The sequence below is a fragment of the Opisthocomus hoazin genome, chromosome 3 (assembly GCF_030867145.1).
Source record: "Opisthocomus hoazin isolate bOpiHoa1 chromosome 3, bOpiHoa1.hap1, whole genome shotgun sequence".
Classification (NCBI taxonomy): domain Eukaryota; kingdom Metazoa; phylum Chordata; class Aves; order Opisthocomiformes; family Opisthocomidae; genus Opisthocomus; species Opisthocomus hoazin.
Window position 1 is genome coordinate 101,771,528 of NC_134416.1, and position 23,042 is coordinate 101,794,569.

General features: G+C 38.3%; 1 long non-coding RNA gene across 2 annotated transcripts in view; it reads left to right on the forward strand.

Moving 5' to 3' along the window:
• LOC142360901 (uncharacterized) overlaps positions 1–22,460 on the forward strand; it is a 79,275-nt gene extending 56,815 nt beyond the window's left edge. For both annotated transcript variants that reach the window (XR_012763532.1, XR_012763533.1), the window contains exons 4-6: positions 6,096–6,202; positions 19,247–19,441; positions 19,900–22,460. This is a non-coding gene — a long non-coding RNA (uncharacterized LOC142360901). The remainder of the gene's footprint in view (positions 1–6,095; positions 6,203–19,246; positions 19,442–19,899) is intronic.
• Positions 22,461–23,042: the final 582 nt, after the last annotated feature.

The window sequence follows — 23,042 nt, forward strand, 5'->3', positions numbered from 1 at the left end:
TTTCTGTTACACCAGCAATACATTACTGGCTTTACCTATAAAGTGTGTTCCCTTTTTGCCCACAACAAGATTTTGTACATAACGGTACTGCACCTCCGAAATAGTTACAGCACATTACTGAAACTCCAGACTAAGTGAACTTCAGAAAACTGAACCAAACTTTCCGATATATATGATTTCTAAGTTATATTCAGCTAGTAGCTCCATGTTTTAATGATCATTAAAAAAAATGCCTTTCAGGTGTTCCCATCTTTGTCCCACTGTGTAAAAAAGATTAACAGGGAAAAAAGAAAATGAATTTACACAAAACAGTCAGTCACATCCCCGTTCACAACAGCCTTTAGCAGTGGATTACTCTGACGCAGGATGAAAAATTAACTACCATGAATGAAGTAAAAGTGAGCATAGGGATAAACAAAACCCAGTAATCTGCATATTCCAGTTTCTTAAGCTTTATTAAAAAACTGAAAATAACTGTAATCCAGAAATTCATAAAACACATAAATACTCGTGAATCTGGCCAGATGCACTGTCATTTTGCAAAAAAGCTTTCTCCTACCCGTATTAGTAATATAGCAGGGCTTGTATGTAGTGTTGTGTTGGGAGGAGGGATGAATAATTTATTATAGCTTATTATTCTTCTCCTACTGTATTTTTGTTTAATAATATCTTTTTTTCTAATTGGTTCATTGTTACATTTGCTGATGACTTAGTCTGTAACTCTTGTTTTTACCTTGATTCATCTCATCCAGAAATTAAAGATGCTAGCCTTAGGGACCAATACATATGGTATCCTCCCTCTCTGCCACTTCTAAAATTTAGCTAAGAGCTTTAGGTGCACTGCTGCTGCTTTTGCCTTTCCCTCTGGCTTTTTTAATTGCTCTTCCCTCTTGCACTACACAGTGAATAATAACACATGACCTTTTACTTGGTTCTGCTTCTACACTGTGTTTAGTGAAAGTTCTCCCAATTATGCAGACTTCTGCAGACAGATTGCAGTGCTGACATTTCTATGGAATCCCAGAACTTCTGCAACATTTTTGTTTCCAAAGGGAAAAAAATGAGTACAGTGAACTTTTTTCCCCACACTTTTTGCTTCATAGCACTTCTTGTCATTTTTATCCAGTGAAACCAGAGAAGCATTAATTTGTTTACTTCACAGTGCACTATCGAGCATTTTATCAGAACGATTTGAAGTATATCCATATTTAAGCTCAAGGACAAGGATACTAATTCAGAGAACTGTCATTTGCTGCTGCAGGCTATGGCTTTGTTTGCATGACACTTTCCCTGTGTATTTATTACGATACAGCTAAGTTGTGTTCCCAACATGAGCAGACATCTTTCCAGTTCATTTATTTCAGAACTGTATCTGAACATGTTCATTCAACAAAGATAATCCCTAGACTCTACAGTTTTCCCTTAGAATTTTATTTAGTCACAGCATAATAACAATTTACCTGAGGGATAGTAGTGATGCTAAAATTCAATACAGTAATACATTTAAATACTTTTGTTGTTGTTGTTCTACAAAATCAGGTGCTGAAACAACTAACCAGCATATAACTCAAGATGTTCTTACATAACATTATAGTAAGTGTCAAGCAGAAGAAAACACTAAAATTAATGTGACAACAGAAATTATTTTAAGTAAAATGCCAAAGAGGGTACTTGAGGTTACAAGTGAGGTGTGGCACAGTAAAAGAAAAAAATAAACTGCACGAAGTAGATAACTGTCAAGAACCATGAATTTTTGTCCTTTCATAAAACGTACATGTCATATAATGCAGGCATGTCAAGGAATGCACACTAGTCATACCCATTTTTTTGATGAAGCTATGTTGACTTTCTTCAGTACAGTCACAGGTCATTCTTTCAATTTTGTCATAACTAGGGAGACAACTACTTAATGACACATAATTATTTTCTTCTGAATGTGAGCTTACATCATTCTTTAACACATATATTTTTGCTTAATACTTCACTAAGTTACTTTCTAGACAAAGATTCTACCAAATAGTAACATCTTAGGGGCAATCAAATCAAAATTGCTGGGAAGTATAACCCATGAACAGTATATGTTTCACTGACAAAAAGACAGTAATGGCAGGAGGAACTCTATGCTCTTCTCCCACTGTAAGAGAAGATCAGGTTTGTGACCACCTGAGGAACCTGAACATACATAAGTCTACAGAACCTGGAAAGATGCATCCCAGAATCCTGAGGGAATTGGATGATGTCGTTGCCAAGCTACTCTCCATAATATTTGAAAGGTCATGGCAGACGGGGGAAGTCCCTGGAATCTGGAAAAAGGGAAACATTGGACCCATTTTTAAAAAGGGTAGAAAGGAGGATCCTGAGAATTACCAACCTGTCAGCCTCACCTCTGTGCCTGGGAAGAACATGGAACCGATCATCTTAGAAGGTATGCTGAAACACATGCAGGATAGCGAGGTGATTCAAGACAGCAAGAGTGGCTTCACCAAGGGCAAGTCTTGCCTGACCAACCTAGTGGCCTTCCATGATGGAGTGATTACATCAGTGGACAACTGAACAGCTACACATGTCATCTTTCTGGACTTCTGTAAGGCCTTTGACGTGGTCCCCCCCCAATATCCTTCTCTCTAAATTGGAGAGAGATGGATTTGATGGGTGGACTGTTCAGTGGATGAGGAATTTGTTGGAAGGTTACATCCAGAGGGTAGTGGTCAACGGCTCAGTGTCCAGGGGGAGATCAATGACAAGTGCTGTCTCTCAGGGGTCCATACTGGGACAGTGGGATCAAGTGCACCCTCAGCAAGTTTGCAGATGATACCAAACTGAGTGATGTAGTTGATGTGCCTGAGGTATGGGATGCCATCCAGAGGGACAAGCTTGTCCAGACAAGCTCAAGAAGTGGGCCCGTGTGAACCTCATGAGGTTCAACAAGGCCAAATGCAAGGTCCGGCACCTGGGTCAGGGTAACCCTCAGTATCAATACAGGTTGGAGGATGAAGGAATGGAGACTAGCCCTAAGGAAAAGGACTTGGGTGTACTGGTGGATGAAAAAGTGGACATGAGCTGACAAAGTATGCTTGCAGCCCAGAAAGCCAACCATATCCCAGGCTGCATCAAGAGAAGTATGGCCGGCAGGTCAAGGGAGTTGATTCCACCCCTCTACTCTGCTCTGGTGAGACTACACCTGGAGTATTGCATCCAACTCTGGAGCCCTCAGCACAGGAAACACATGGACCTGTTGGAGCAGGTCCAGAGGAGGGCCACAAAAATGGTCAAACAGCTGGAATAGCTCTCCTATGAAGAAGTGCTGAGAGAGTTAGGATTGTTTACCCTGGAGAACAGAAGGTTCTGGGAAGACCTTATTGTGGCCTTTCAATACTTAAGGAGGTCTTATAAGAGCGATGGGGACAGATATTTTAGTAGGGCCTGCTGTGACAGGATGAGGGGTAATGGTTTTATACTAAAAGAGGTTAGACTTAGGCTAGATAAAGGAAGAAATATTTTACAAAATTTGTCCCTTCCAACACAAACTATTCTATGATTCTATGATTCTATATTCTATGATTCCTGTTTCTGCCACACATTTAAGATAGGATATTGAACAAAGTAATTTCACTTCTCCGTTCTGCAGTTTAATCAACTGCAAATGAAAACAATACTTCATTTTTGTACTTACAAACTGTCTTAGATTATCAACACTACTAAAATGTTGTTGCTTGAATAAAAGTACGAGTCAATCATATACTCACGTAATGAGTGAAAGAAGGAAAATGTAGATGTGAGGAAAGAAAAGACTGTCTGTTTACAGACATATGAGGGTAACCAGTACTTCTGTGGAATTAAAGATTTTTGACAGACCTCTGCAGGTAACGTATGTGAAAGTACAATAGTATTTGTTTTAATATAACTGAAGCATTACTTATTTTAGATTAATTACAGATGGACTTTGTTGTTTAAGGATGAAAGCAAGCATGGTCTTTTGTAAATCAAACCCATGAAATTATCTGAAGGAAGTAGAATGTATCCCATTCTGACACTTCGTGTAAAGTACTTAGCAGAATTCCTCACTATTAATTCACAGTTCACATTCCCCAGCCATCTGATACTGATTCAATGTCACTTCTGAATGCAGTGTACTATTCTGTACTATTCTGAACGGCAAAAAGATAAGGGCAAAGTGCATGCAAATTTCCTGCAGCTGGATAAGTCACATTCTCAGATCACACAATTTCTTTAGAAAAATAGGCCCATATCCAAAAAAGGATCTTGGGATCCTCCTTTTTGGTCATTGTAGTACTTAGTTTCCAGAAATCATACTTCCATAAACGAATTCCTATCATTACTTCCTCAAGAATCTTCTGAATCAGCACTATAGGCTCCTTAAAATTACCCTATGAATTATTAAATCATCTAAGGAGACGCTACCACTACCATTTAGTGATTGTAGTGGGATTTTTCTGCAGAGGTCACCACCACACATATCCACTTTACAAAATCCAGAGAGTTTAACTTAATGTCTTCCCTGTGAGATAATAAGTATTACATATGCATTTGAATCATACATATACCATAAATTAGTGAAGCAGAGTGTATTTATTTCATTGATTATTTTGGCTTGCTGAGAACAACAAATGTCTGTTCAACTCCAAGTATGAAAGGACTATTCAAAGAATCATCACGGAAAGTATTAGTAGCTTTAAGAGAAGAAAATTACACTGTATCACCAAATAAAATTTCATTCCAGTTCTATTTAATTTTAATCAAAAACCCACTGAGTTTTCAGTTTAAAAAAAGGCAGCTGTGGGAGAATCCATAAAATGAAGACAGTTTATTTACAACAGTCCAAGATACAAACAACTGCTAGCAGAACATCAGAAATTACATCCCCATTGTCTATTGTAAAAGAAAAAAGAAAAAAAATCACAACACAATAATAAACTCCGCAAAGACTGGAGATTTTGTTTTACTGAAACAACCAGAGCATCCCAGGTTGAATCTTCAACTTCCAGTGCCCCATAAGGCACTCAGTATATAGCTTTGGCCATTAACTCCCATTGTCATTTACTTTTTCTACAAACAGCCTATTGTTTACGCCCTCTAAATGTAGAACACAGCCAATATATATTACATATTGCATTGTTATTATGTCATTGAAACTTACTGGTTTTAACAAGTAAGAAGCATGTCAAGTAAAAACTTTGCAGTTGCTTCATGGTCTGTGTGGCAGAGATTTAAAGGCGTCAGATACAACCAGAGAAGTTGTTTGGAGATGACCCTTAAATTAGCATAGTAAGTTATTCTTGCTCTATGGTGTGACAAATATGCCATTATTATAACTCCTTACATAGTAAAAACCATCAGAAGTATATAAAATATAATTAAAGTTTTTGGACATTGACTCTACATTTCTTATATACCTCCAGGAGGAATCATTCTGTACTTTCCCCAAAATAAAACAGACATATAGAATAACTGAGAAGCATATCTTATTTTAGCTAGAATCACCAACTTAGAATTTTATTTACAATTACATTTACTGTTACATTGTTCCATCAGATTAAATGATTTTGAAATTAAGTGAATGTTAGAGGGAAAAAAGCCACAAGACCATTTATTAACCTCACCACCTCTCTAGCATGATGAGCAGACAGCTAAAGTAATAGATATTTTTAAATGTAAACGTATGTTGCAAATATATGGGGAGGAGGAGGACACAGTCCCCTTTTAAAATGTATTTTATAGCCTATCTCAACCACCTTATTTCAAAGGGCAGTGCTCAGATCCTTTTGGAAATACAGTCTACTGCAAGGTAGTTGTTGATTGCTAAAAATTATAGTATGCAACCATGTAGTTTCTTTTAAAAATTCTCAGCTGGAGGATGTGTTAACAATATATCTACTTAAATTCACAGTAATTTTACAGAGGAACCCTTCCCTTCCTCTAAGCTTTGAGTTTTCAATCTGCTAGCATTTGTTGTGATGTCAGGCAAGTCTAAAACATGCGACAGCTATTGCTTATTCAGTATTATATGCAAATACTTTGTAATATGTGTTTAAAGAGTTTTGTCTCCTCGTATTGTGTGTATCATGATAAAACAGGTTTGAAATGTTACATCCAGGAGCCACATGGGCAAGCTGGCCAAGAAGGAAGAAACAGTCCTGCTGCAAAGTCTCCCTCAGCGAGCTTTTCATGGACTGCCACAGGGGTGAGCTCATGGGAAAGGGGTCACAAACCTCATCCAGGTGTCACGCTCTGATGTGATTCAATTATGGTGGCACTTGCCATACAGCCATACTGGTATGTGTATGTGTGTATTCTTGCCACTCCCTACAGGCACTCTTTGAAACAATTACGTTTCCACCTCTGCCAGTATGTCATTCACTCACTTTTCATTTGCCTATTAGGATCTGCTGTTTCTGTTCCACTTGTCATGTCAGATGCATGCTTGATTTCTGCTGGCCCTGGGGCTCCTGTGTGGAGCAGGCAAGCTACTGGCATTGCTTTGAGCCAGGAAGGCACGCTGGCGAGACGGGCCTGATGGGTGGCTGCACACCTTTGCACGGGCCAAGAACTGAATCAAGTGGGATCACCACTTGGATCCAGGGAAGCCGGAGCATCAGGGCTGAACTGCCTCCTGTCTGGTCCCTGCTCCGCTCCCTGCATAGGGCTGCTGGGGTCAGGGAGAGAAGAGATGCAGGTCCCCACTGTGAAAGAGAGGAAGACACCTGCCTTCTTCTCTTAGTGTCTAATGCAACAGGAAAAGGAGAATATTAATTCTCATGCTTTTAACTACTTAGGAGAGTGCTGATCTCTTTCTCTCTGCTCTCCCATGGCTCTGTGTAGGTCAACTACTCTCATGTCCGTGATCCCAGTTTTGGAAACCACCCACTGATTTGCTCTGTGACCTACTGACCCACCAGACAGGGGCACAAAGTGAGAGTGAGGCTCCAGGCTGCATCTTCTCCTTAAGGGGTGCTGGGTCTGACAAGCTACTGCTGGCACGGGGAGCACCAGCCATGATTCTGTTACATGGTCTGGTGCTCCTCAGAGTGCTCCCCCCTATCCTGTCCTGCTCAGTGGTTCAAGGGGAAGGTGAACTTTTTAATTGTCTGTGCGATACTTAGAGCCATAACAATGACCAAGAGGCTCGACTAAAAACAAAGCTTTACTTGGAATGGCAGTGGAATTACAAACGATGATGACTTTGAACATTACTTTTAGCACAGTGAGTTGGAAATGGATATTGACTTGGCAAAGGCTTCAACAACACAATGTTTGATTTCACAAAACCACAGAATATAGCAGATTGACAAACTTATACCAACATTACCTTTATGTGCCCAAAAAGTCAGAGATAGAGAAAGAGGGGAAAGCAAGAGAAGAAATAAGAGCAAAGATATCACCACCCTTGGATCCAGTGGTGGTCTCTGAGCTGGTGGTCTGGGTTCTCTGGTGGTGGACGTGCACAGCAAGGGGCTGGCCCCCTCTGCTTTTATACCCTTTGGGTACCTGTCTCATAGCTTCCCGAAATTCAGAAATTCAACGAGTCAGTGGGAGGGGGTGGAGGTGTCTTGGTGGTCTCACAGTCCCCCCATGAAGGCAAGTGCTTAACCACCTTGCCTGTGTGACATAGGTGGGTTTCACAAGCTGACATCCTGCCTCCACAGGGTTTTACTTCTCTTATCAAGATGAGGAAGTTCCCAAAGCACAATGCCTGGTTTAGGAGTTGGCTTCTTTATCAGTTTCTCATGAGGCATGTTTGCAATAATTGCCCACTCCAGCCTGGGGATGTTTGTGACAACTGCCCACCTCAGCCTGGGGCTGCACACCCCCACAGCTGCAGAGGTGGTGGTGTAAAGCAAAGAAAGGGAGAGCAACCAGCTGAAAAGGCTGAGGGAGAGGTTACAGATAACTCTGTGACAGATGCTGTCACACTAATCACATTTAAAACACTCAATCAAAACACAACTTGATATTTTGGTTTGTTTCGTTTGTTTCTAGCTGCCAAAAAATGTGATAATATTTATCAAACATCAGCCACCTGATGACATATGCTTGAATAATGACAGAACGGCAGTGACCTTAGTCTTTGCACTGGGGGAAAAAAAAAGGGAACTGTGAAATTGCTGACTTTTTACCACATATATAATTTGAGGAAAGTATCTCAGTATAGAATCCTCACCAAAAGAAGAAAAATCTGTAGTACACATTTTTTTTTGGTTGGTTTTTTTGAGAAATTACAGGTAATGAACTTGATCTGTATGCATCACTGAAGCAGAATCAACACTGGTAGGTAAAAATATAAAACTAATAAATGAAAGAATAATGTTAGGAATTTCAAAAGCGTATCATGATCAATCTGAGATACACATACAATATAAGAAATCTAATTCTTGTACTAATTTCATATATTATTTGTTGCATTTTCAACAAAATAATGAGGGAAAAAACCATAATGCCACCGGCTAAACAAATGTTTGATTAGTAAATGCTTGTTTAGACGATCCACAACATTGAGTCAGCTGAAGAACAGTATAACTGTAATAAAGTTTAGTTCTGTATGGCTATTGAAAGTACTGCACTTTTATCTAGTTTACCTTTAATAATTTCTATTACCATATATTTCTTCTCATTTTTTGATTCTTCAGTTATATCATAATTTACTCCAGGCATGGATGCTTATTTAGTGACCTTAGTATATATCCTCTTAATAGTTAAATATTCAATTTCAAACTTTTTATTTCTAATTTTTTTATGTCTTACAGACTTCTCCCAAAGTGGTGGCTAATGTCAAGTTTGCTTTCTGCTTACATTGCATCCCTTGCCTTGCTTCTCTCTTTATTTTCTATTTTTCACAATGGCTGATAAATTCAGGTCAGACTGTCCCAGCAATTGCGGAGGTGTAAAAAAAGGTTTAAGGAGGCCTTTTCAACTCTCTTACAGAAAAGCATCCAAGACACAAACCTCATATCTCTTAGAACACAGATACACCCCTCTTCTGCTGGTGTTGGTTGAATGCATTCCCCAAAGCCTGGCCATTCCTAAAAATGAAAAGCTATGAGGATACTGATTTTAAGCTATTTAAAACCGGCAACAATGTAGTCTACCTGCTCAAGGGGACTCTCTCATTGCAGTGCAATTCTGTCTCAACATGTGGAAATTTTGTTTACAACAGGAGACATTTGCCAGTGTGGCAGTAGTTACCAATCCTTATTAGTAATACCAGTGCAAAATATTTTCTACTTGCGGCTGTGCGTGTGCCATACAAGCCATCTGCACAACTGCAGTAAGATCTGCGTGTTCTGGACATGACGGAGTCACTGCATGTTTTTTCTGGGAAGCGTCAGAGACATTATCACAGAATCACAGAGGGGTTTGGCTTGGAAGGCACCTAAAAGATCATATGCTTCCAACTCCCCTGCCATGGTCAAGGGATACCTTCCACTAGACCAGGTTGCTCAAAGTGCCATCCAACATGGCCTTGAACACTTCCAGGGAGGGGGCATCCACAGCTTCTCTGGACAACCTGTTCCAGTGCCTCAGCACCCTCGTAGTAAAGAATTCCATTCTTCTATCTGATCTAAATCTACTCTCTTTTAGTTTAAAGCCATTACCCCTTGTCCTATCACTATATGCCCTTGGAACAAGTCCCTCTCTAGCCTTCTTGTAGGTCTCCTTCAGCTACTGGAAGGCTGCAATAATTTCTCCCTGGAGCCTTCTCTTCTCCAGGATGAACAACCCCAGCTCTCTCAGCCTTTCCTCACAGGAGAGGTGTTGCAGCCCTCTGATCATTTTTGTGGCCCTCCTCTGGACCCACTCCAACACGTCCATGTCTTTCCTGTGCTGAAGGCTCCAGAGCTGGATGCAGGACTCCGGGTGGAGTCTCAGCAGAGCAGAACAGAGTGGCAGAATCACTTCTTTTGACCTCCTGGACACAATTCTCTTGACACAAGTCAGGATACGGTTGTCCTTCTGGGCTGCGAGCGCACATTGCTGGGTCATGTTGAGCTTCTCATCAGCCAACAACCCCAAGTCCTTCTCATCAACTGCTCTCAATCCATTCCCTGCCCAGTCTATATTTCTGCTTGCGATTGACCCAACCCAATGTGCAGGACCTTGCACTTGGCCTTACTGAACTTCATGAGGTTTGCACAGGCCCACCACTCAAGCCTCTCAAGGTCCCTCTGGACAGCATCCCTTCCTTCCAGTTTGTCCGCTGTACCACACAGCTTGGTGTCATTGGCAGATTTGCTGAGGGTGCACTCAATCCCACTGTCCATGTTGCCAACAAAGAGGTTAAACAGCACCTGTCCCAATACAGACCCCTGAGGAACGCCACTCATCACTGGTCTTCACTTCGACATCGAGACATTGACCGCATTTCTTTGAGTATCCAGCCAATTCCTTGTCCACTGAGTGATCCATCCATCAGATCCATGTCTCTCCAATTTAGAGACAAGGATGTCTTGTGGGAAGGTGTCAAATGCTTTGCACAAGTCCAGGTAGATGACTTCAGTTGCTCTTCTGTTGTCCTCCAATGCTGTAATCCCATTGTAGAAGGCCATCAAGTTTGTCAGGCATGATTTTCCCTTAGTGAAGCTATGTTGGCTCTTTCTTCTCCTGTGTCTTAGCATATTTTCCAGGAGGATCTGCTCCATGATCTTGCTGGGCACAGAGCTGGGCACAGGCATCTTACTGGCCTGTAGTTCCCCGGGTCTTCCTTTTTAACCTTTTAAAAATGGAAGTCATGTTTCCCTTTTTCCAGCCACCAGGGATTTTACCAGAGTGCCACGACTTCTCCAACATGATGGATAGTTGCTTAGCAACTTCATCTGCCAGTTCCCTTGGATACAGCTCATCAAGTCCCATGGACTTGTGCACTTTCAGGTTCCTTAGATGGTCTCAAGCCCGACCTTCTCCTGCAGTGGGCAGTTCTTCCTTCTGCCAGTCCCTGCCTTTGCCTTCTGCAACTTGGGTGGTGTGGCTGGAGCACTTGCCGGTGAAGGCTGAGGTAAAAAAGTCGTTGAGTACCTCAGCCTTCTCCATATGCCTGCTAACCAGGTCTCCTATTTCCTTCCAGAGAGGGCCCACATTTTTTCCTAGCCTTCCTTTTATCACTGACATACCTACAGAATCTTTTCTTGTTGCTCTTGACGTCGCTGGTGAGGTTTAATTCTGTCAGGACTTTAGCTTTCCTAACCTGATCCTGGCTGCTCAGACAATTTCTCTGTATTCCCTTCAGGCTACCTGTCCTTGCTTCCACCCTCTGTAGGCTTTCTTTTTTGTATTTATGTATGTGTTGTGTAGTGAAAATGCTCATAGTTCTGTTTGGAACTTTCCATGTTGGGCTGAAGGTGTAACTGTAAATCCCATAATGTGATTGGTTAATAAATTCTTTTCTCTCTCGTTTTCCTACTTTTGATTCAAATTTGTGCCCTCCCATGTTGAAGATATAAATGCAGCGTCAGTCACAAAATCCTCTTATTTTCCTTGGTACATGTTTGGAATACATACACTGTCTGCATCTGTACTCATAAAAAACATATTGCAAAAGAAATGTTGTTAATGGTTTGTTTTGTGTAATGTCTTGCCTGATGAATTCCATGGGGATTGTTTTTTTAAACTTGTTCAGGCAATCTAATTTGACATGTCTAACTAGTACAACCTTGTCTTGTCCCTAAGCTAATCTATTTATATCCTTTTGAGACAGTCTGGTAATAAGTATACCGTAAAACATGAAGAAAAATGTAGGTACGTAGTAGCTAAAGTACTTAATTGAGGGCAAAACCCATAAGACTGCTATTAGTTTATTCTTGTTAGCAGGACACACTCCATAAAACAGGTTATTTCCTTGCTATTACTCCCTTTGATCTCATAGTACATCAAAGGCCCTATCATCCTTTAAAACCAGCCTCAATCCTTCCTTAGATCAAGGTTTAACACATACTCTGTCATGAGTAAGAAGATTTTCCTAGAGAACAGAGGTGTTAAATCAACTTTGATGCTAAGTTTAAGACTCTGTCCATCCTACATACATCTGCAAGTACATCTGGCAGTTGCTATGTAAGCATTATTAATCTGATAACAGCAAATTGATATTTTATGAATCTTATAGTAGATAAATTGACTATAATAAAACTTCCTTAATAACTAGGGGAAAGTTTCCATTTGTGAAAAACAACAGAATACTGTAAGGCAACCATGGTATTACTTAGTACCATTCCGGTTTCCAACACAGTAGGGTTGGCTGGAAGCTTTTGAGTGTCACAGATTGCATTCACAAAAAGATTATGATTGTGGAGGGGTGAGAGAAGAGTGAGAATGCATAATTCATGCTGAACTTCTGATGAGACAGAGGAAGTTGGGGTTCCTGCCAACCTACATTGGCTCCTAACCCTCACAGATTTCTGGGCTTCCAGCTCATTTCTTATTTGCCTCCGTATTGCTGTGCCACAGGACTAGAAACCCTGGTGATTATGTCTGAGCTGTGAATTCAGAGTCTGTATCTTCAACCTCATTTTTATTTTTAAACTATCTCTCTAACTTTTTTTGAACTCTCTTTTGCATAAAATTTTTAAAATTCCAAAATGTCACTAAAGTCTTTCAGAATTCTGGACTCTCTCTTTCCTGTAACAGATATTCTGGTTTCAAGAAGTTTGGCATCTCAAGTTATGAGTTTTAATATTCATGATATCTCAGAAACCCCTTCAATAGACAGATAACTTAAAATCTGGGAATATTTATGTCCATTTTAATTTACAGCATTACTAATTCGACTGGCATATTGCTGTCCCAGCCAGTCATAACAATTTTGAAGTGGCAGAAAATGTTGGTGACATACGTTGACTCTGTGCTAAAAGCAAAAAAAACCCCAAAACCTCAGGTCTGCTTTTTAGTACAATTTTGTTTATTTGTGTCAGATCCTCTGCAACATTATGTTAGCATACATGTAGGACCCTTCTTTGGGGAATCTCAGCCACAACATATGCCTGAAGATGTTGCATTCAGAATATTTCAAAATATTGTTCACGGGCAAAGAGTAAGCAAACTTCTTATATATAAAAGTAAAACCAAAAACCTGTTTTTAGTTTAATTGAAATATTCTTTGACAATAAGAAAGAAAAGTAGTGCAGTTAAAATTATAACATGCACACATCTTAGTTTCAATATTTTTTCCTGATGTTTTGCTCTGCTTTCCCTGTTGCTCTGGTTGGTCGCTGGTCTTGCTCCGATGGTGGTGGTGGTTGGGGAGTGTTGGGTGAGTTGTCAGCATCTGGAGTCCTTCACCAGGTGGACTATGATGTTAGTGGTGGTGGTTTCTTTTTCCTCATTATATTCGATCTACTTGGGATCATTTTTATATGTTTCCTAACATGCTTTTACACCTTTCTCTTTCTTCTTTTGTTTGCAGTTCCATGTTACATCCAAATGCCTTTTATGTATAATATATATATAATTTCTTAGTTCTCTTTGTTACCCTTAAGACCAATTTTGTCTAGAGTTTTGTCTAGATCCAGATCCACATTTCTTTAACCAACCACTGAAGAGTTGTCTATTGCTGTGGGGTCTCCACTGCTGACTCTATGCCCTATCTCTTCCCATGTCTGTGTTCCTCTGCACCTCATTGTGCGTCTGTTCTCAAAGCCTTTGCTATTGTACCAGGCCTCTATTTCTCTATATTTCATCACTATTTTAGTCACAAACATGCCATTCTACACAGACTGCCTGCTTGTTATCCCTATCCGTATAAAACTGTGGTTGTATCACACAAAGATAAACAAAAAAAACCCAAATTACCCTTAGATATCTGGTCAATTACAAAAATAATTGTCACAGCTAAACAAACCAGAGTAAAGCTTCAGGAAGGTGAAGAAGGCACCTTGATCTTGAGGCTTTGCAGATTCCATACAAAGCTTATAGCCAGCTGTTAGCAATAGCAATACTATCCTACAGGGCTACATGGTTACAATTAACAAGGAAAAGCTTTGCATTCAGAATTAGACCTAACAAGAGTGATTATGACAATAAGAAAAAAATTGTGCTTCTAACCACAACTTTGAAAAAAAATGAGTGCAATGAACTATTTATTCAGAAATGTAACAGTTTTCACACTGAGTAAAAGGCCATAAGATTTCAGAAGTTCTGAAAGGTGTCAACTACTGTAGGAAATACAATTCCTTCCCATAAGCTATTAAGTTTGAGTCCTGTCTACTTCTCTGTTTCTGTTTCTTTTCAACCATCTTTTTCGTTTTTGTTTTTTTGCTGTTAATTGCTTCTTCTCTTTCTTAAAAAATCTTAAAGAATTTTTGCTCCTTAGAGCGAGTATTGCAGTGTATGCAATAAGGTTAAATAAGGAAAGAGAAGATGAAAATATGTCAGGGTAAACCTGTAAGGTGGCAAGGCTACATGCATCATTAGGACAGTATGAACCATTTGATATTACACTAGACAAATGCTGTGACAAAGGACTTCTGCTTATAAAGCACGTACCTTACAAGAAATTACATGACAACTAAATTAATTAATAGCTTTATTAAGAGGCCATATATTGGCACTTATAGGCCTACTGCTGTATTATTACTGCTGTATTATTACAGCAGAGAGATGCAATCCCAAAACACAAAACCAGATTCAGGTAGTGAGATATAACCACTCCAAGAAGAAGCTAAGAAGTTCTATTTAACTTCTATTCTAGGCAGCAAAGAGCTCGTGTTTATCTGTATGCATTTCTTCTCCTTCAATAGAGTGTACTTAAGGCACAATGGGTCCTTCCCTGACAAGCTGATGGTGTTATTATGATTTTTGTTCTGCTGTAACTCCCATGCTAAAATGAGTTCAGGCTTGTAGAAATGTATGACAGGAGACTTACTGGCTTGTTCACAGTTTACCATGTGTTTTCTACGTGACTGATCTTCTGTTTAAAAAAAAGTGACTGTTCACCTTGTCTTTGCTACTGCATTACAAAGCAGAGGATATCGTGTGGAAGGAGAGATAAAGGGCATGCTCATTCTCTGAGAATAACTGGATTTATTTCAGTGTACCCTTATCCTGTATTATGTGTCTCAACTGAGGTTCCTGAGACGAACAGGGAATTTGCAGCCAACAGGCATCAGAGCAAAAGCCATACCTTAGAAATAGTAAAAAGGTTTAGGGTTGGTTTTTTTGTGGGTGTTTTTTTGTTTATTTTTTTTCTTTTAAGGGAGCTTGTTGCAACATGGGAAACAGCTAAAATTCAGTGCAGAAGGGAAGAATCACAGGAACAGTTCTGCTCTGTGAGGACACAGTGGGTAGAGCAGAAATCTGTTTCAAAATTTTTTATATTTTATCACAGCAAGTCTGCCTAAAATGTTGACTTGTAGCAGTTTTTCTGTTTGTGTTGTAGTTAAACACAATTTAGGAGCTTGTAAACTTTTGCTGTCTTAGGTATGCTCACTTAAGGGCAAAGCAGTTCCTCTTCCTAACTGTCTTGGTCTCCTGAACAAAAAAAAAAAAAAAAAAATCAAAGTAAGGTACTATTTAGTTTAAAAATTATCAAGAGAAAATATTTTCATCTTTTATATTGTCTATTAATGGGCCCAATATGTAGATTGGTTTTAATATCTATTATCTGTCATTCTATTTTTACATTTCATCTTTTTTAATGTTGAGTCCTTTCAGTAGTCCCTTTGTTATTTTGATTTTCTTTACCATTGTATTTTATTTGTTTTCACTTCTCCCTGGTTTTTGTTTAAATTTTATTTCAAGCTAGTTATTCTTTGTTTATGATAATCTGGTTTGGCTTTTGAAAACTACATTGTAAATCAACTCTTTTGTTTTCTTTGTTTTCTAACTTTTTTTTTTAGTTTCAACCTCTTGCATTTTTATTTGTCATGCAAACATCTATAATTTCATCATTAAAGATTAATTTGTTAATATCACCACTATTTAAGGTGGTCTGATGTTTTTCACGGGAACAGCTTCTTTTTAGTTACAGATAATCATGCCAAATTGTAGTTACATAGGCTGAAATTTTACAGATAAATTTTCCATGTTGTTTCTGGTATGAATGTGTGTTACTATTACTAGTAAGTATGTGGAAAGGAAGCACATGTGATGCGTTGCCACAAATATAGTCTGTAGTCTGTAACATGATAACTAGTAATACAAAATAATTGGCTTGCAACTAATTAATTCGTAAGAAGATCATTCTGAAGCAAGGCTTTGGCAGATAAGAAGTCATGTAAGCTGTTTGCTGAATTCTTCATTGTCTACTGAAACTGTAAACGTTTGTTTAAATCATAAAACTTTGAACCTTCACCATCCACTTAGGCCTTACAGAGATAAGCTAAGACTGTAGAGGCTACATTTTTAATAACTTCATTTGTTTCATGCAAGTCTCCGTAACTTACACATGCAGCTAGCTGACACAAGCCACTGTTGCAGAATGACTGAGCATTAGTCTTTTAAAACCTGTGAGGGCAGAGCAAGACTTACCCAGCAATTTCTGTTGTTCGCAATGCAGCTGGACAGAAAAGCTAGGAGACTGACAGTGTAGAGCTACTTGTATCCTCCTCGATGACATTAGCTTCAGTTACATATAGGGATATATACATATAGAATGAAAGAACAGATTTAGGTTTGTTGTAGAAAGGTGAATCAGAATAGAAAGCTGCTGCAGATTCGTTTTAAATTTAAATTACTGCAGAACTCCTGAGTTACAATAATATATATACACATCACATTTTTAGCAATCCCAAGCCTTGACAAAAGAAACAAATATAAAAGATTTTAGAGAAACCTACCTTTTGCTTCTTTCTAGCTTACATGAATGCTGTGTACCACTGTTGACTGTGACTCATAAGAAGTACTAGTTTGTTATTTTTTTAACCAGTAACCTTTAAATGGTCAAAATTAATGTTCTTAGAGACTTAACAAGCTGAGACTCTGCTAAGGTTTTAGCCTGTGAACAAAATATGGAAAGAACCATGAGAGAGCTGAATGCAACTGAATGGCATGACCACGCAAAGCAATGAAAGACTTTGTTCCAGCATGGCACTTGCTGAGGTTCATTTGATTACTTTCAGAGATTTAGGGCTGTAAAATATAGTGAAAAATATACATATTGTTCATAGCAAAGCTTTTGGGTTGTGCATCTTTATGTATGTCTTGTGAACGTATCTACTAACACATAAGCACACAACTGCCATATATTCCTTCAAAAGATATATTCAAATGAAATCAAGGCAGAGGATATATATAATCTAAGAATAAAAAAAACAATTATAGAGAATATATGATTGATCCCAAGAGTAGGCTGGTAAAGAATTCAGGTAATGTAGCTTGTCCAAATTGAGGTACGGAAACGCACAACTAATCAGTCTCAGATTTTTATCCTGAGCTGTTGTGAGTCCATTGGACAGTCTAAGCATTGGAACAAGCATATTTCATTGGTTTCATCTACCAACAACAGATCAGTTTGTCTATCTCCCTTCTTTATCCTTACCATTATCTTAACCTTATGGCATTCTTTGTGTATTTGAAAACCTGGGTGGATATGCAGATTAAAAGGATGAGCAGAAGGAAAATATAAACTTCTATAAATTTGTACATGGCATTTTAAATTGGGAAAAAAGAAAGAGAATTTAACAGTAATCTAGCGTACTCACCATTTACCAGACTCTTTCTCAGGATCACTTGTCTGCAACCAATACATTAAAAAGAATTCCCTTTACATACTAGAAATATTACTGGTTGAACTACTTAACAACGGCATAAAATACTATCAAATGGAATTATAAAAATTAAAGGAAATCCGGGCTATTCTTTATGAAATATGTTTTCTTAAATATTTTCAAAACACATGACATAAAATTGAAATAATTAAAAAAATATCATTCTGGTATGAAAGCAAAAGATATAACTACAAAAAATTTGAGGAGGAAAACAGAAGGAAAATAAAGAATTTATTTATTGAAACTTTAATTTAGGATTCACCTCAACCCCGAAAAGGCCATTCTCAACACAATCACGTAAAATTAACATGTGTAAAAAACCTGAGTGTTTTTTGTGAAAAAATATTATACAAAACACACACTGTACATTCAGTCATCTTGTCATTCAAAGTAAAGAAAAGCATATTTGTTAGAGCCCAGAAAGCTGACGATAGAAATCGATGTCGTCACTAAGAGAATCTGCCAACTACAGGAGTATATATGCATAAATTCATGTTAAAAAAACCCAGAACAAATAAAAGCTGCTGTAATCACACCATTCAGGACTCATCTTTCCAAATTTTTTTCCTTAACGTTCCCATGTCAGTATTTAAGCTTCCTTTCTAATGTATTTCTCATAAGTTTTGCAGTGGACTATGCTAACCATTGTTAGAAATTGCAGCAGCTGTTCATATCCCTAAATTGTCATCTACTAAAACTAGTCCAGGTAAAAAAATATAGTTTACCTGAACAAGAAACCAATGACTAATCCATTTCTGTAGCTATAAAAATTGTAGTATGCTTTCATTTCCATAAATGTTTGTACTTCCTGAAGTGTACACAAAAAGATACCATAAGAAATGCAGATATTGGGATATTGTGGAGCCAACTGCATGAACATGAGAAACACAACTAAGCCTCAGGGGAGAAGCTTCTCTTGGAGATTTCCAAGCTAATCCTGTAAACCCAAGAGACTGAGTTGGTTTGACTAAGATACCTGAAGCATATAAACTATAAAATCTTAGGGCTTTGACCATGAATTTTCAAGCTTTTCATCTGTGTTTACTCTTAGAAGAAATAATTTTTGCCAGAAAATACAAAATCTCAGAATAAGAAAAGTTATTTCTCATATGCAAGCCTGCATTATAGGTATGCTTTTATTAATTACTTGCAAAATGTCCCAGAAAACTGTGAATAAAAAATGTAGAAGTGTGGCAGTGTAGATACAAAAAGACAGATTCTTAGATCTAGAGGCAGGATCTAACAGCCAGTGAAAAATGAATGAACAGTGTGAAACAAGAAGATTTTGACTTGTTTATAATGTGACCTGCTTGCTGTTATAGACATTTTGTCTGCTTTCTTTCTTTATTATGTACATATATTAAAGTATTAAAACTTCATAGCTGTAAGAAGAATAGATGATAATCAGTAAAAAAAAGAAAGAAAAAGAAGCAGGGAATTTGTGAGGTAGTATCATAAAGACTAACTCACCATTAAATACTAAAGTTTGAGGACAGTATTTCAGATACTCAAGAGAAAATGTAAATTTTTTATTGTAGAATGAGAAGATTTAAGGTGGAATCTTCAGAAGTGCTCAGACTTAGTCTTTCTCTACTTAATGCTGAAGCCAAGAAGAGTTTACCACCATGTCTGAAAGCTAAAGTACTGTTTTTCATCTTCAGTATTGAAGATGAATGTTAGCTTCTGAATATGAACACCCCTTCTTCTCCGGAGAAAATCAACCTTCTCCAAATGTATGTATTGTATCCACTGCAAAAAATACTTACTTTGTGAAGTTATATGTAACTATAAATGTTTTGAGCTCTATAAGGCATTTTCTTGTTTGTTTTATGCTTTGTTCTTTGAACTTGGACATAACAGTCTACCTGAAAAGGAAGCAAAAATACTACTACTTCTCTTGTTCAAGTTGTTAAACAAATTGGTAATATTTTTTTAGCAAATTTATGTTTCTCATTCATGTCAGAGATCAAGAATTAAGTGATAGGTACCTTATTTGCCTACAGTTTCAATACATTTTTTTCAGGCATCAACATTTGTCTTCAGCTTTTTTTTACATTTTGGAGGTCTTGTTCATTTTAGCTAGTACACTTTAAGGAAGTGTCTGTCCTTTTCACACATGTACAGGAAATAGGTTTGAACCAAGTCAGTGTCTACTGTTTTTTTCCTCTTCTTCCTATTTACCTTCCTACAGCCTGACCTCAGTGCCGGGGAAGATTATGGAGCGATTCATCCTGAGTGTGCTCACCAGGCATGTGAAGGACAACCAGGGGATCAGGCCCAGCCAGCATGGGTTCATGAAAGGCAGGTCCTGCTTGACCAACCTGATCTCCTTCTATGACCAGGAGACACGCCTAGTGGATGAAGGTCAGACTGTGGATGTCATCTACCTGGACTTTAATAAGGCCTTTGACACTGTTCCCCACAGCTTCCTCCTGGAGAAACTAGCTGCCCGTGGTTTGGACGGGTGTACTCTCTGCTGGATAAATAACTGGCTGAATGGCTGAGCCCAGAGAGTGGTAGAGTTAAATCCAGTTGGCGGCCGGTCACAAGTGGTGTTCCCCAGGGCTCAGTTTTGAGTCCAGCCTTGTTTAACATCTTTACCAATGATCTGGATGAGAGGATTGCGTGCTCCCTCAGTAAGTTTGCAGATGACACCAAGCTGGGTGGGAGTGTCAATCTGCTTGAGGGTAGGAAGGCTTGGCAGAGGGATCTGGACAGGCTGGATTGACAGGCCAAGGCCAACTGTATGAGGTTTAACAAGGCCAAATGCCGCGTCCTGCACTTCAGTTGCAACAACCCCATGCAACTCTACAGGCATGGAGTAGAGTGGCTGGAAAGCTGTCCAGAGGAAAAGGACCTGGGGATGTTGGTCAGCAGCCAGCTGAACATGAGCCAGCAGTGTGCCCAGGTGGCCAAGAAGGCTAACGGCATCCTGGCTTGTATCAGGAATAGTGTGGCCAGCAGCAGTAGGGAGGTGACCATGCCCCTGTGCTTGGCACTGGTGAGGCTGCACCTCGAGTACTGTGCTCTCTTTTGGGCCCCTCACTACAAGAAGGACATTGAGTTGCTGGAGCGTGTCCAAAGAAGGGCAATGAGGCTGGTGAGGTGCCTGAAAACAAGGGAATTTAAATTCTATAGCTTGTGCTGTATAACTCTGCTGATGACGACTTTTCCCGCTTTCTAGTAAGAGTTAGAAAACCTGAGATGCTAAGCATATAGCTTGTGGGAAAATATTCTTGAATTATGCTGCAATGGAGGAAAAACACAACCTTTTTTGCAGAATACATAGTATCATTTCAGTGAAAATCTTGATAAAATATGAAAACTCCCTCAAGTACTTGCATCAAAGTTGTGCTAGAAAATTAGACATTTTTGTTGTAGGTGTCAAGACCATTAACAGGGTTGCCCTCTGGCTGGAATCAAAGCTCGGGAAATGGCTTTCTCCTCTCCTCAAATATCATATGATCATATATCTTGGAACAGTATTACCCTTAACTAAGGGTTTTAGAGAATTAAAAGAAAAAAAAAGTAGAGAAGGAAGGAAAGAGAGCAAGAAAGTTACTGAATTTCAACTAAGTTCGTTAGAGCCCTTGCACTTGTTGAACCACTTCTAGTGGAGCATACTGCCCAGTATTTTAGATCCCAAAATTATATTATTCCTTTTCAGAAAAATTAAAAAGATGTAGTAAGTAAGCTTATAGAGGTTCTCATAAAAAGTATAGTGAAAGGAAGACTCTTTTCTCCTTAAAAAAGTTGCAGTGTGTGATCATATAAGTCAATAGACCCCCAAAAGATTAACCTATAATATTATGCATCTTTGTTCACAACAGGACTATTTTGCAATAGCTTTTTATAGCCTGTTTCCTACTTAATTTGGTGCTTATTACAAAACTAATCAGTTATTGTGCAAGTTCAAAGTCATGGATATGTATTAGATATGATTTTGGAACATTTGGTGCAATAGATATAAAAGATGATAAGAAATTTCTTTTACATGGCAACAGGAAAGACCACCTTCAGATATGCTGTTAAAATCTCTCAGGACAGAAGAAAGTTATTTTGGACTTATTTTTTCTCAGTTCCTTTTTTCCAATAATTTTTCTTTTTTTGTTTTCATGACTTCTTTTAGCTTTATTTGCTGTGTCATCCATCTTCTGACACTGCTAGTGGCAGGGAGAATGTAAAATGAGTGAGTTTTAAGGGAAATGTGTCATAGAGTTGTATAGCAGCAGGGCTTAAAAGATACTAGTTTAAGATTCCCAGTGTAAAGTTTGCTTTCTCTCTTCTAGGCAATTCTGTGAGATTAATTGTGTATTCTATTGATAGCAATAGATTTCCTTCTGATGGAAATATAGGAATAAACACATATCTGTACAGGTTCACAGCACAATTCAGAAATAGTAAACAACTAAATATCTAAGGAATATTAGCACAAATATTTTACTTTAATGCTATAAAAACAAATGGCAAAAATGCAAGAAAAACTGGGGTAGAACAGATTTAAATAAGCTAGTTGCCACAGAGGTACCTTTATGTTTTGTTTAATTTAAACAAAATATGAAACTGTTATGGAAAGATTCTGATGTGTTGAGGACCAGCTGCTCCTATTTTGTTATATAATGATTTGCATAAAATCTATTAAGTTTGTTGTATTGCAGGCTTCAGGAATTTAATAACCCAGAATTATGTATGATATATAGCACATGGCAACGAATTGTAATAAACAAGAATGGTAATTCTAACTGCATGTAGAAAAGAATGTGTGATTTTTAGGAAAATAAAGCTGTTGCGACCTATTTTCTGTTGTATTTATTTCGTAATTAATGTGTTTGAATTCCTGTGAGAGCACATATTCCATAATTTTGCATGCTTGACAAAAGGGAGTGCAGAATGATGCTAGATTTACTTGGTATTTTAATATTACTATGTTTTTCACATATCTACAGTACTTAGATGTTTACGAAGCTAATGTGGACTAATATCTTAATTATGCTTTGCATATACAAGGACTAATTCTGGTGTCATTTATACCCATATAAGCAATGCCCAACTCCTGTGAAATTAAAAGCTTTGTTACTGGTATAAAAAACATGAAAATAGTATCTGCATTGATATGTCATGATAAATTATTCAATTTTAGCAGTATAAGCATGTCTACTGCAAGGCTTTCTGGCTTCTGTGACATAAAATTGAAGAATACTCTAGAAATAAATATTTCTGTATGAATTTTAGATATTGCTAAACTCACTTATAAACTTCCTATTGACGCTATCAAACAAAACCACCTCTGTACAGAGCTGGACAGCTAGTTCCTCCTCTAGTCATATTGAAGCA